This window comes from Rhinoderma darwinii, assembly GCF_050947455.1.
Source record: "Rhinoderma darwinii isolate aRhiDar2 chromosome 1 unlocalized genomic scaffold, aRhiDar2.hap1 SUPER_1_unloc_4, whole genome shotgun sequence".
Taxonomy (NCBI): Eukaryota; Metazoa; Chordata; class Amphibia; order Anura; family Rhinodermatidae; genus Rhinoderma; species Rhinoderma darwinii.
In genome coordinates, this window is record NW_027461668.1 from 815,065 (window position 1) to 829,967 (window position 14,903).

The following is a 14,903-nucleotide window of genomic DNA, read 5'->3' on the forward strand; positions in this document are numbered from 1 at the left end:
TGCACGGTGTGAGGGGTTTTATATTTCCGGTGATTGCGCGGTGTGAGGGGTTTTATATGTCCGGTGATTGCGTGGTGTGAGGGGTTTTATATTTCCGGTGATTGCGCGGTGTGAGGGGTTTTTATTTCCGGTGATTGCGCGGTGTGAGGGGTTATATATTTCCGGTGATTGCGCGGTGTGAGGAGTTTATATTTCCGGTGATTGCGCGGTGTGAGGGGTTTTATATTTCCGGTGATTGCGCGGTGTGAGGGGTTTTATATTTCCGGTGATTGCGCGGTGTGGGGGGTTTATATTTCCGGTGATTCCGCGGTGTGAGGGGTTTATATTTCCGGTGATTGCGCGGTATGAGGGGTTTTATATTTCCGGTGATCGCGCGGTGTGAGGGGTTTTATATTTCCGGTGATTGCGTGGTGTGAGGGGTTTTATATTTCCGGTGATTGCGCGGTGAGGAGTTTTATATTTCCGGTGATTGCTCTGTGTGGGGGGGTTATATTTCAGGTGATTGCGCGGTGTGAGGGGGTTTATATTTCCGGTGATTGCGCGGTGTGAGGGGTTTTATATTTCCGGTGATTGCGCGGTTTGAGGGGTTTATATTTCCGGAGATTGCGCGGTGTGAGGGGTTTTATATTTCGGGTGATTGCGCGGTGTGAGGGGTTTATATTTCTGGTGATTGCGCGGTGTGAGGGGTTTTATATTTCCGGTGATCGCGCGGTGTGAGGGGTTTTATATTTCCGGTGATTGCGCGGTTTGAGGGGTTTATATTTCCGGTGAATGCGCGGTGTGAGGGGTTTTATATTTCCACTGATTGCGCGGTGTGAGGGGTTTTATATTTCCGGTGATTGAGTGGTGTGAGGGGTTTATATTTCCAGTGATTGTGCGGTATGAGGGGGTTTATATTTCCGGTGATTGTGCGGTGTGAAGGGTTTATATTTCCGGTGATTGCGCGGTGTGAGGGGTTTATATTTCCGGTGATTGCGCGGTGTGGGGGGGGTTTATATTTCCGGTGATTGCGCGGTGTGAGGGGGTTTATATTTCCGGTGATTGCGCGGTGTGGGGGGTTTATATTTCCAGTGATTGTGCGGTGTGAGGGGTTTATATTTCCGGTGATTGCGCTGAGGGGGTTTATATTTCCGGTGATTGCGCGGTGTGAGGGGTTTTATATTTCCGGTGATTGCACGGTGTGAGGGGTTTTATATTTCCGGTGATTGCGCGGTGTGAGGGGTTTTATATGTCCGGTGATTGCGTGGTGTGAGGGGTTTTATATTTCCGGTGATTGCGCGGTCTGAGGGGTTTATATTTCCGGTGATTGCGCGGTGTGAGGGGTTATATATTTCCGGTGATTGTGCGGTGTGAGGAGTTTATATTTCCGGTGATTGCGCGGTGTGAGGGGTTTTATATTTCCGGTGATTGCGCGGTGTGAGGGGTTTTATATTTCCGGTGATTGCGCGGTGTGGGGGGTTTATATTTCCGGTGATTGCGCGGTGTGAGGGGTTTTATATTTCCGGTGATTGCGCGGTGAGGAGTTTTATATTTCCGGTGATTGCGCGGTGTGAGGGGTTTTATATTTCCGGTGATTGCGCGGGGTGAGGGTTTTATATTTCCGGTGATTGCTCGGTGTGAGGGGTTTTATATTTCCGGTGATTGCGCGGTGTGAGGGGTTTATATTTCTGGTGATTGCGCGGTGTGAGGGGTTTATATTTCCGGTGATTGCGCGGTGGGGGGGTTTTATATTTCCGGTGATTGCGCGGTGTGTAATGTTTTATATTTCCGGTGATTGCGCGGTGTGAGGGTTTTATATTTCCGGTAATTGCGCGGTGTGAGGGGTTTTATATTTCCGGTGATTGCGCTGTGTTATATTTCCGGTGATTGCGCGTTGTGAGGGGTTTATATTTCCGGTGATTGCGCGGTGTGAGGGGTTTTATATTTCCGGTCATTGCGCGGTGTGGGGGGTTTTATATTTCCGGTGATTGCGCGGTGTGAGGGGTTTATATTTCCGGTGATTGCGCGGTGTGGGGGGTTTATATTTCCGGTTATTGCGCGGTGTGAGGGGTTTTATATTTCCAGTTATTGCGCGGTGTGAGGGGTTTTATATTTCCGGTGATTGCGCGGTGTGGGGGGTTTATATTTCCGGTGATTGCGCGGTGTGAGGGGTTTTATATTTCCGGTGATTGCGCGGTGTGAGGGGTTTTATATTTCCAGTGATTGCGCGGTGTGAGGGGTTTATATTTCCGGTGATTGCGTGGTGTGGGGGGTTTATTTCCGGTGATTGCGCGGTGTGAGGGGTTTTATATTTCCGGTGAGTGCGCGGTGTGAGGGGTTTATATTTCTGGTGATTGCCGATGTGGGGGGGGGGTTTATATTTCCGGTGATTGCGCGGTGTGAGGGGTTTTATATTTCCGGTGATTGCGCGGTGTGAGGGGTTTATATTTCCGGTGATTGCGCGGTGTGAGGGGTTTTATATTTCCGGTGATTGCGCGGTGTGGGGGGGGGTTTATATTTCCGGTGATTGCGCGGTGTGGGGGGGGTTTATATTTCCGGTGATTGCGCGGTGTGGGGGGGGTTTATATTTCCGGTGATTGCGCGGTGTGGGGGGGGGTTTATATTTCCGGTGATTGCGCGGTGTGAGGGGTTTATATTTCTGGTGATTGCCGGTGTGGGGGGGGGGGGTTTATATTTCCGGTGATTGCGCGGTGTGAGGGGTTTATATTTCCGGTGATTGCGCGGTGTGAGGGGTTTATATTTCCGCTGATTGCGCGGTGTGAGGGGTTTTATATTTCCGGTGATTGCGCGGTGTGAGGGGTTTATATTTCCGGTGATTGCGCGGTGTGGGGGGGTTTTATATTTCCGGTGATTGCGCGGTGTGGGGGGGTTTTATATTTCCGGTGATTGCGCGGTGTGAGGGGTTTTATATTTCCGGTGATTACGCGGTGTGAGGGGTTTATATTTCCGTGATTGCGCGGTGTGAGGGGGTTTATATTTCCGGTGATTGCGCGGTGCGAGGGGTTTATATTTCCGGTGATTGCGCGGTGTGGGGGGTTTTATATTTCCGGTAATTGCGCGGTGTGAGGGGTTTATATTTCCGGTGATTGCACGGTGTGGGGGGTTTTATATTTCCGGTGATTGCGCGGTGTGGGGGGTTTTATATTTCCGGTGATTGAGCGGTGTGAGAGGTTTTATATTTCCGGTGATTGCGCGGTGTGAGGGGTTTATATTTCCGGTGATTGCACGGTGAGGGGGGGTTTATATTTCCGGTGATTGCGCGGTGTGAGGGGTTTTATATTTCCGGTGATTGCGCGGTGTGAGGGGTTTATATTTCCGGTAATTGCGCGGTGTGAGGGGGTTTATATTTCCGGTGATTGCGCGGTGTGAGGGGTTTTATATTTCTGGTGATTGCGCGGTGTGAGGGGTTTATATTTCCGGTGATTGCGCGGTGTGGGGGGTTTATATTTCTGGTGATTGCGCGGTGTGAGGGGTTTTATATTTCCGGTGATTGCGCGGTGTGAGGGGTTTTATATTTCCGGTGATTTCGCGGTGTGAGGGGTTTATATTTCCGGTGATTGCGCGGTGTGAGGGGTTTTATATTTCCGGTGATTTCGCGGTGTGAGGGGTTTTATATTTCCGGTGATTGCGCGGTGTGAGGTGTTTTATATTTCCGGTGATTGCGCGGTGTGAGGGGTTTTATATTTCCGGTGATTTCGCGGTGTGAGGGGTTTTATATTTCCGGTGATTGCGCGGTGTGAGGGGTTTATATTTCCGGTGATTGCGCAGTGTTTTAGATTTCCGGTGATTGCGCGGTGTGAGGGGTTTATATTTCCGGTGATTGCGCGGTGTGGGGGGTTTATATTTCCGGTGATTGCGCGGTGTGAGGGGTTTATATTTCCGGTGATTGCACGGTGAGGGGGGGTTTATATTTCCGGTGATTGCGCGGTGTGAGGGGTTTTATATTTCCGGTGATTGCGCGGTGTGAGGGGTTTATATTTCCGGTAATTGCGCGGTGTGAGGGGGTTTATATTTCCGGTGATTGCGTGGTGTGAGGGGGGTTATATTTCCGGTGATTGCGCGGTGTGAGGGGTTTATATTTCCGGTGATTGCGCGGTGTGGGGGGTTTATATTTCCGGTTATTGCGCGGTGTGAGGGGTTTTATATTTCCAGTTATTGCGCGGTGTGAGGGGTTTTATATTTCCGGTGATTGCGCGGTGTGAGGGGTTTATATTTCCGGTGATTGCGCGGTGTGAGGGGGTTTATATTTCCGGTGATTGCGCGGTGTGAGGGGTTTATATTTCCGGTGATTGCGCGGTGTGAGGGGTTTATATTTCCGGTGATTGCGCGGTGTGAGGGGTTTATATTTCCGGTGATTGCGCGGTGTGTAATGTTTTATATTTCCGGTGATTGCGCGGTGTGTAATGTTTTATATTTCCGGTGATTGCGCGGTGTGAGGGGTTTATATTTCCGGTGATTGCGCGGTGTGGGGGGTTATATATTTCCGGTGATTGCGCGGTGTGAGGGGTTTATATTTCCGGTGATTGCGCGGTGTGAGGGGGTTTTATATTTCCGGTAATTGCGCGGTGTGAGGGGTTTATATTTCCGGTGATTGCGCGGTGTGGGGGGGTTTTATATTTCCGGTGATTGCGCGGTGTGAGGGGTTTTATATTTCCGGTGATTGCGCAGTGTGAGGGGTTTATATTTCCGGTGATTGCGCGGTGTGAGGGTTTTATATTTCCGGTGATTGCGCGGTGTGAGGGGTTTATATTTCCGGTGATTGCGCGGTGTGAGGGGGTTTATATTTCCGGTGATTGCGCGGTGTGAGGGGTTTTATATTTCCGGTGATTGCGCGGTGTGAGGAGTTTTATATTTCCGGTGATTGCGCGGTGTGAGGGGTTTATATTTCCGGTGATTGCGCGGTGTGGGGGGTTTATATTTCCGGTGATTGCGCGGTGTGAGGGGGTTTATATTTCCGGTGATTGCGCGGTGTGAGGGGTTTTATATTTCTGGTGATTGCGCGGTGTGAGGGGTTTTATATTTCCGGTGATTGCACGGTGTGAGGGGTTTTATATATCCGGTGATTGCGCGGTGTGAGGGGTTTATATTTCCGGTGATTGCGCGGTGTGAGGGGTTTATATTTCCGGTGATTGCGCGGTGTGAGGGGTTTATATTTCCGGTGATTGAGCGGTGTGGGGGGTTTTATATTTCCGGTGATTGCGCGGTGTGCGGGGTTTATATTTCCGGTGATTGCGCGGTGTGAGGGGTTTATATTTCCGGTGATTGCGCGGTGTGGGAGGGTTTTATATTTCCGGTGATTGCGCGGTGTGAGGGGTTTATATTTCCGGTGATTGCGCGGTGTGAGGGGTTTTATATTTCCGGTGATTGCGCGGTGTGAGGGGTTTATATTTCCGGTGATTGCGCGGTGTGAGGTGTTTATATTTCCGGTGATTACGCGGTGTGAGCGGTTTTATATTTCCGGTGATTGCGCGGTGTGAGGGGTTTATATTTCCGGTGATTGCGCGGTGTGAGGTGTTTATATTTCCGGTGATTACGCGGTGTGAGCGGTTTTATATTTCGGGTGATTGCGCGGTGTGAGGGGTTTTATATTTCCGGTGATTGCGCGGTGTGAGGGGTTTATATTTCCAGTGATTGCGAGGTGTGAGGGGTTTTATATTTCCGGTGATTGCGCGGTGTGAGGGGTTTATATTTCCGGTGATTGCGCGGTGTGAGGGGTTTTATATTTCCGGTGATTGCGCGGTGTGAGGGGTTTTATATTTCCGGTGATTGCGCAGTGTTGGGGGTTTTATATTTCCGGTGATTGCGCGGTGTGAGGGGTTTTATATTTCCGGTGATTGTGCGGTGTGGGGGGTTTTATATTTCCGGTGATTGCGCAGTGTTGGGGGTTTTATATTTCCGGTGATTGCGCGGTGTGAGGGGTTTATATTTCCGGTGATTGCGCGGTGTGAGGGGTTTTATATTTCCGGTGATTGCGCGGTGTGAGGGGTTTATATTTCCGGTGATTACGCGGTGTGAGGGGTTTATATTTCCGGTGATTGCGCGGTGTGAGGGGGGTTTATATTTCCGGTGATTGCGCGGTGTGAGGGGTTTATATTTCCGGTGATTGCGCGGTGTGGGGGGTTTTATATTTCCGGTGACTGCGCGGTGTGAGGGGTTTATATTTCCGGTGATTGCCCGGTGTGAGGGGTTTATATTTCCGGTGATTGCGCGGTGTGAGGGGTTTATATTTCCGGTGATTGCGCGGTGTGAGGGGGTTTATATTTCCAGTGATTGCGCGGTGTGAGGGGTTTTATATTTCCGGTGATTGCGCGGTGTGAGGGGGTTTATATTTCCGGTGATTGCGCAGTGTTGGGGGTTTATATTTCCGGTGATTGCGCGGTGTGAGGGGTTTATATTTCCGGTGATTGCGTGGTGTGAGGGGGTTTATATTTCCGGAGATTGCGTGGTGTGAGGGGTTTATATTTTCGGTGATTGCACGGTGTGGGGGGTTTATATTTTCGGTGATTGCACGGTGTGAGGGGTTTTATATTTCCGGTGATTGCGCGGTGTGAGGGGTTTATATTTTCGGTGATTGCACGGTGTGAGGGGTTTTATATTTCCGGTGATTGCGCGGTGTGAGGGGTTTATATTTCCGGTGATTGCACGGTGTGAGGGGTTTATATTTCCGGTGATTGCGCGGTGTGAGGGGTTTATATTTCCGGTGATTGCGCGGTGTGGGGGTTTTATATTTCCGGTGAATGCGCGGTGTGAGGAGTTTTATATTTCCGGTGATTGCGCGGTGTGAGGGGTTTTATATTTCCGGTGATTGCGCAGTGTGAGGGGTTTATATTTCCGGTGATTACGCGGTGTGAGGGGTTTTATATTTCCGGTGATTGCGCGGTGTGAGGGGGTTTATATTTCCGGTGATTGCATGGTGTGAGGGGTTTATATTTCCGGTGATTGCGCGGTGTGGGGGGTTTTATATTTCCGGTGATTGCGCGGTGTGAGGGGTTTTATATTCCCGGTGATTGCGCGGTGTGAGGGGTTTTATATTTCCGGTGATTGCGCGGTGTGAGGGGTTTATATTTCCAGTGATTGAGCGGTGTGAGAGGTTTTATATTTCCGGTGATTGCGCGGTGTGAGGGGTTTATATTTCCGGTGATTGCGCGGTGTGGGGGGTTTATATTTCCGGTGATTGCGCGGTGTGAGGGGTTTTGTGGGGCGAGATGTAGATTTTGTTGGTGACATTTTGGGGACTTTTTATTCCATACGTTGGAGAATCGCGGCGACCAATAACAGCGACTCGCACATGTGAATTATTTCTGAGGGTAAATAACTTGATATTTAAATAATTTGGACATAACGGATGCGGCGATTACGTTACTTATTTTTAATGTTCACATCATTTTTTTCTAAAAAAACAAAACTTATTACACTGGTAACCGGTCGGAATCGCGGAATTTCATCGGAGAACAGAGGAAGCCGCGATCTCTAACTGATCAGATGCCGCGGTCACTATTGGTCACGGTATCTGAGGGGTTAAACAGCAGGGATTGCGCGGTCTCTGATCTTGGCGGTTGCCGGCGGCTGTCAGTAGTCTTGTACGGTGCAGGCTCCGCTCCTTCTAGTGTGACGGCGCACGTACAACATAATACTATAGATCTGATGTCACCAAGGGGTTAATCCCTCCCACTTAAAAGAATTAATAATAGTTACCAACACTGTGCCAAACAAAAACGCACCAAAACCGGATAGAAATGACCTCATGTAACCTTACTACTGCATCATGGGAAAGTTCCTGACTGATAACAGAGAACACAACAGCGGTGACCGGTAGTCATGTAGACCCAGCCTGCGATGCTCCATCGAATACCCGGCAAAAGCTGAAGGACCTGTGATGACGTCACCACCATGTGACCAGGACGGGATGGGCCAGAGCTCCGCCCCACATGTCACGTGATCCTCGTCACAGGTCTTTCATACATCGATCAATCTTTCCACTTGTAAGCTACGCCCCTGATGCCGCGGTCACGTGATCTTGATATGGTCAGGTCTATTCGCCACGTCTTCTCTCCACTGATAAGCTCCGCCCCTCCTGCCCCGGTCACATGGGGGTGACGTCATCAGAGGGACTTCCGCTATTGCCGTGTTCGAGGTGGAGAGAAGCGCTGATCGGGTGTTCTCTTTGTTATCAGTCACCCCTGTATGAGTGTGTATACAAATAACTATCAATCATCGAGTGACCCCGCCCACTGGACTCCTAGCCCGGATTTAACCCCTCCAGTGCCGGCCTCTTTGGGGTAAGTTGTTATTTCTGGTCTTTGTAGTGGTCGGATGGTTTGTGGGACGAGTCGTGTTTTGTAATGACATAATATTCGGGACTTACAACTTATTCACTGACTCTTGTTTGTTTTGTTATTACTGTGTTCGCCGTGCGGGTAAATAACGTTCTGTTGTATTTCTGACTCACGGACGCCGTTATTCCACTTATGTTTCTGGTTCTGGTTTTTTACGTTACTTTACAGAATATTTGGGAAAATCGTTTGTGGAGGGTTTTTTTTTTTATTCATAAATGAAAACTTTATTTGACTGTTTTTTGTAATAAAGTCATTCCTGTTCTGGGGGACGTGAACGAGTGATGATCAGATCGCCGGTACAATTCACTGTAATACTAATATATCGTGATTAATATTAAGGGGTTAATGGGAGCAGAAAGATGGCGGACCGTCATTACCCCCCAGGCTGCCATGACAACCATCTGCACCCCGTGATTACATCGGAGAAGCCGATGAGCGGATCACTCCCTCTCTTACAGCTTAGATTCCAGAAACACTATTTTCCACGGCATCTAAGTAGTTAAATGTCTGGGATCGGCGATCTCCCTGATCCTGGCTGTTAGCGCGAGGTGTCCGCTATAATACACCCGCAGCGTGTGGAGCGGGCTCAGCCTGTAAACCCCTCCATACTTCTCCCCCCGCACCGTGACATTCAGTGTTGTCATGGGGACGGCTGCGCTTGGACATGACTGAGGGATTGCTGGCGTCTTTCTTGTTAGGGAGTGTTCACACGCAGTGACCAGAAACGTCTGAGAATACCGAGATGATTTCAGTCGAAAACAGCTCCTGATTTTCAGACCTTTTTTTAACTCCTCACGTTTTTCGTGGCGTTTTTTTCACCAGTTTTTGGAACTGTTTTTCGATGGAGTCAATGAAAAACGCCTCCAAAAACGTGTTTTGTTTACATATACAAACTACCTCTGTAGTCTGTGGAGACTGCTCCTGTACGCTTGTGTCAGGGGGAGGTGTTTCGCTTCCTTCTGTGGGCGCGTCTGTATCGGAGTGGGCACGGCTCATCGGCGTCAGTCGCCGGCGACCCGGCCCCCCTCTGATGACGCGTGGCCGGAAGTCCCTTAGCGACCATCTTCATGCCTGGCACATGACGCCGTCGTTACCGTCTCCTGTAACACACCTGTGTTACATACACACGATTGGACAGATGACGCCTTAAAAGGGTGACCCTGGCTGGAGAGACGCCACTCCCGGACGAAGGCATCCCGCCGAAACGCGCGTCGGGTCTGACGATCTCTCCTGCCTGAGACATCACCATGGGTATGTGACCAGCTACATTCATCTTTCTTTGCTGTTTTATTCATAGACCTGATTTTCTAACCTGTATTGACACAGAGATTTCACCAATGTATTTATCCATTTTTTCACTTGTGTTTTACAATCTCTGTCCTGTCTGATTAACTTCTAATCAAACTTGTATGGTCTATCTATTCAACATAGCTGTTACTACCATATATATGTGTCTACCCACCCATGGTGCACTTGTATCTCTGGCATCAGACGAACTTTTTACTTTCATGCTGTGCATGACTCATCTTTTTAATCCTGTGATTTTTTCAATAAAGATTGTTATTCTCTTTCCTGCTACATTGTTGTGTTAATTGTACCCCACACCTTATAGGCTTTATATCAATAGATATCAGGGATACTTCTCTTCATGTTCCCATTGTTCAAGTACATCAGCGTTTCTTGCACTTTGCAGTAGGTTCAGAGCTTTTCCAGTTTATGGCCTTCCCCTTTGGGCTGGCCATGGCTCCAAGGGTCTTCACCAATGTCATGGCGGCGCCCATGGCTTTTCCCAGATCCAGGGGGATAGCGGTTATCCCATATTTGGCCGATCTTCTGGTGAAGGCACCTTTCAAACAGGACAGTGACAGTACTCCACAGGAATGCTCCATTCGCTTCATGAAAGTCTTGGGGACTTCATGGCAGTCCCATTTGCTAAATTTTACTCCCGATCTCTAGCTGGCTATTCTATTTAGTTGGGACAAGTCTCCGGAGTCCTTGGATCTGATGATCCGTCTGCCCCCTTCAGTCAAGGAGGAGCTGCTGTGGTGGATGTCTTTCCCAGGCATCTTTCAGGAAAAACCCAACAACTATCAACTGGCAAGTCATCACAACGGATGGAAGTTTGTCTGGATGGGGGGGGGGGGTTTCTTTGGCTGTCTCACAGTCCAGGGCATCTGATCCGATTCGGAAGCTCCGCTACAGATCAACATGAAGTCTCGTCTCCAGACTCTTCCAGTGCGGATACAGACAGACCACTCTACAGCAGTGGCTTACCTCAATCATCACGGAGGTACAGGAAAGAGGACTCTATGGAAAAAAACCTCTAAGATCCTTCACTGAACGGAACAAAATGTCCCAGAAATCTCAGCGGTGGCCTCTTATGAGCAGCAGTGACAGAGGCCAGAACACCCCGGCATCCCCGGAAAGGAGGTGGAGGATGCCGGCACGGAGGTGATAGAAGCTGGCGCCCGCCCGGGGAAGTAGGACGGTGACGATCGGCGGCTGAAAACATTACAACATTCCAGGAGTAGACAACTGGAAGGCGGAATGCCTGGATCCCAGAGAATGATCTCTTCATCCAGAGATTTTCAGCGCATTTGCATTCGGTGGGGTTTCCCAGACGTGGATCTCTTCGCCTCTCACCTTAATCACAAGTGCCCGGACTACGTCACCAGAACCAGGGATTCCAGGGCCATAGGAGCCGACGCTCTGGTTCTACCCTGGTCATCCTTCAACCTCCTTTATCTTTTTCCTCCCCTTCTACTCCTGCATCGAGTGCTGAAAAGGGTCAAGGACGCAGGAATCCCAGCCATTATAGTGGCCCCAGACTGGCCTCGCAGGGCTTGGTATGCGGATCTCATGCTCATGTTAGCAGATGCCCCATGGCCGCTTCCTTAGCGGCACAACCTCTTTTCCAGAGGTCCAATGTTCCACTCTGTTTTATCTCGGCTGCTTTTGACGGCTGTGCTATTGAATTTGCGATTTTGAAGTTCAAAGGGGGGGCTGGTGATGATCCAGCTGTCGTGGTCCATGTCGGTACCAACGACAGAATAAATGGTAGGTGGAGGAGCCTTAAGAATAATTTTAAAGAACTAGGCTACAAGCTGAAGGGAAGGACCTCCAAGGTTGTATTCTCAGGAATACTGCCTGTGCCATGCGCATCACAGGAAAGACAGCGGGAGCTTAGGGAGTTAAATGCATGGCTGAAGTCTTGGTGTAGAGGAGAAGGATTTGGGTTCCTAGAGCACTGGGCTGACTTTTCATTGGGGTACAAACTGTATTCTGCAGATGATTTGCACCTAAATGGAAGGGGGTCCGCTGTGCTGGGGGAGAGAATTCTAGCTGGGGTGGCGGAGTATTTAAACTAGGGCTGAGGAGGGAGGTCAATGTAGAAAAAAAAGGGGTAGCCAGATTAGAGAGGGGTCAGACTATATTGGTGGGGGGAGAAACAGAATGTGGGGAGAGGACTAGACAACAAGATAAGGAGATCCTTTCGTTACAAAACATCAGTGTAAATAAAAAGGACCGATTAATGTCAAATCACATTTCTAATAATAAAAGTGAAAAACTGACAGGCAAGTTAAAGTGTATGTTCACAAATGCCAGAAGTCTAGCAAGTAAAATGGGGGAGCTGGAGGCCTTGATACTGGAAGAAAATATAGATATAGTTGGTGTTGCTGAAACATGGCTGGACTCTTCACATGACTGGGCTGTAAATCTACAGGGTTTTACACTTTTTCGGAAAGACAGGACAAATAGGAAAGGTGGTGGTGTATGTCTGTATGTGAGAAGTGATATGAAGGCGAGTGTGAAAGAGACAATAGTGGGTGAAGACTGTGAGGAGGTTGAAACCTTGTGGGTGAAACTAGAAAGGGAGGTAAACACTGAAAAAATTACTTTTGGTGTAATCTATAGACCCCCCAATATAACTGAGGAGATGGAAGTTCAGCTATATAAACAGATGGAGCGGTTGCACAGGCGGGTACTGTAGTGATAATGGGAGATTTTAATTACTGGGATATTAATTGGTGTCATGGTTCGGCTTCAACTGCAAAGGGGAGACATTTCCTCAACCTGTTGCAGGAAAATTTTATGGGCCAGTTTGTGGAAGACCCGACTAGAGGTGAAGCTCTGTTGGATCTGGTCATTTCTAATAATGCAGATCTTGTTGGGAATGTCAATGTTCGTGAAAACCTCGGTAACAGTGATCACAATATAGTTACATTTTACCTATACTGTAAAAAACAAACGCAGGCTGGGAGGGCAAAAACATTTAATTTTAAGAAAGCCAATTTCCCCAGGATGAGGGCGGCAATTCAGGATATGGACTGGGAAGAACTAATGTCAAATAATGGAACAAATGATAAATGGGAGATTTTCACATCTACTTTGAGTTATTATAGTGCAAAATTTATTCCTACAGGTAATAAGTATAAACGACTCAAATTAAACCCCACATGGCTTACACCTTCTGTGAAAGGGGCAATACACGACAAAAAAAGGGCATTTAAAAAATACAAATCTGAGGGTACAGCTGTAGCCTTTGTAAATTATAAAGAGCTTAATAAAATCTGTAAAAATGTAATAAAATTAGCAAAAATACAAAATGAAAGGCAGGTGGCCAAGGATAGTAAAACAAATCCTAAAAAATTCTTCAAGCATATAAATGCAAAAAAGCCAAGGTCTGAACATGTAGGACCCCTAGATAGTGGTAATGGGGAGTTGATCACAGGGGATCAAGAGAAGGCAGAGTTACTAAATGGGTTCTTTAGCTCTGTATATACAACTGAAGAAAGAGCAGCTGATGTAGCCGGTGCCAGTGCTGTTAATATATCAGTTGATATACTGAATTGGATGAATGTAGAGATGGTCCAAGCTAAATAAAATAAAATAAATGTGCACAAGGCCCCGGGACCAGATGGGTTACACCCTAGAATTCTTAAAGAGCTTAGTTCAGTTATTTCTGTCCCCCTTTTCATAATATTCAGAGAATCTCTAGTGACTGGTATAGTGCCAAGGGACTGGCGCAGCGCAAATGTGGTGCCTATTTTCAAAAAGGGCTCTAGGTCTTCCCCGGGTAATTATAGACCAGTAAGCTTAACATCCATCGTGGGGAAAATGTTTGAGGGGCTATTGAGGGACTATATACAGGATTATGTGACAATAAATAGCATTATAAGTGACAGCCAGCACGGTTTTACTAAGGACAGAAGTTGTCAAACTAACCTAATCTGTTTTTATGAAGAGGTGAGCAGAAGTCTAGACAGAGGGGCCGCTGTGGATTTAGTGTTTTTGGACTTTGCAAAGGCATTTGACACTGTCCCCCATAGACGCCTAATGGGTAAATTAAGGACTATAGGTTTAGAAAATATAGTTTGTAATTGGATTGAGAATTGGCTCAAGGACCGTATCCAGAGAGTTGTGGTCAATGATTCCTTCTCTGAATGGTCACCGGTTATAAGTGGTGTACCCCAGGGTTCAGTGCTGGGACCACTATTATTCAACTTATTTATTAATGATATAGAGGATGGGATTAATAGCACTATTTCTATTTTTGCAGATGACACCAAGCTATGTAATATAGTTCAGACTATGGAAGATGTTTGTGAATTGCAGGCAGATTTAAACAAACTAAGTGTTTGGGCGTCCACTTGGCAAATGAAGTTTAATGTAGATAAATGTAAAGTTATGCATCTGGGTACCAACAACCTGCATGCATCATATGTCCTAGGGGGCGCTACACTGGCGGATTCACTTGTTGAGAAGGATCTGGGTGTTCTTGTAAATCATAAACTCAATAACAGCATGCAGTGTCAATCAGCTGCTTCAAAGGCCAGCAAGATATTGTCGTGTATTAAAAGAGGCATGGACTCGTGGGACAGGGATGTAATATTACCACTTTACAAAGCATTAGTGAGGCCTCATCTAGAATATGCAGTTCAGTTCTGGGCTCCAGTTCATAGAAAGGATGCCCTGGAGTTGGAAAAAATACAAAGAAGAGCAACGAAGCTAATAAGGGGCATGGAGAATTTAAGTTATGAGGAAAGATTGAAAGAACTAAACCTATTTAGCCTTGAAAAAAGACGACTAAGGGGGGACATGATTAACTTATATAAATATATTAATGGCACATACAAAAAATATGGTGATATCCTGTTCCTTGTAAAACCCGCTCAAAAAACAAGGGGCACTCCCTCCGTCTGGAGAAAAAAAGGTTCAAGCTGCAGAGGCGACAAGGCTTCTTTACAGTAAGAACGGTGAATTTATGGAATAGCCTACCGCAGGAGCTGGTCACAGCAGGGACAGTAGATGGCTTTAAAAAAGGGTTAGATAATTTCCTAGAACAAAAAAATATTAGCTCCTATGTGTAGAAATTTTTCCTTTCCTTTTCCCTTCCCTTGGTTGAACTTGATGGACATGTGTCTTTTTTCAGCCGTACTAACTATGTAAAGGTTTCTCTGATCCGGTCATTCAGACCATGATTAAGGCCCAGAAGACTCAATCCCAAAGAATTTACCATCGCGATTGGTTGGCTTATTGTAGATGTGTGAATCCCATCAGCTCCAC

General features: G+C 47.5%; 1 protein-coding gene across 1 annotated transcript in view; it reads left to right on the plus strand.

Annotated features, from left to right (window-relative positions):
* Positions 1-8,069: 8,069 nt before the first annotated feature.
* LOC142673168 (uncharacterized) overlaps positions 8,070-14,903 on the plus strand; it is a 43,280-nt gene continuing 36,446 nt past the window's right edge. Inside the window, exon 1 of the mRNA XM_075847179.1 lies at positions 8,070-8,279. The gene's annotated coding sequence lies outside the window, so the exon portion shown is untranslated. The remainder of the gene's footprint in view (positions 8,280-14,903) is intronic.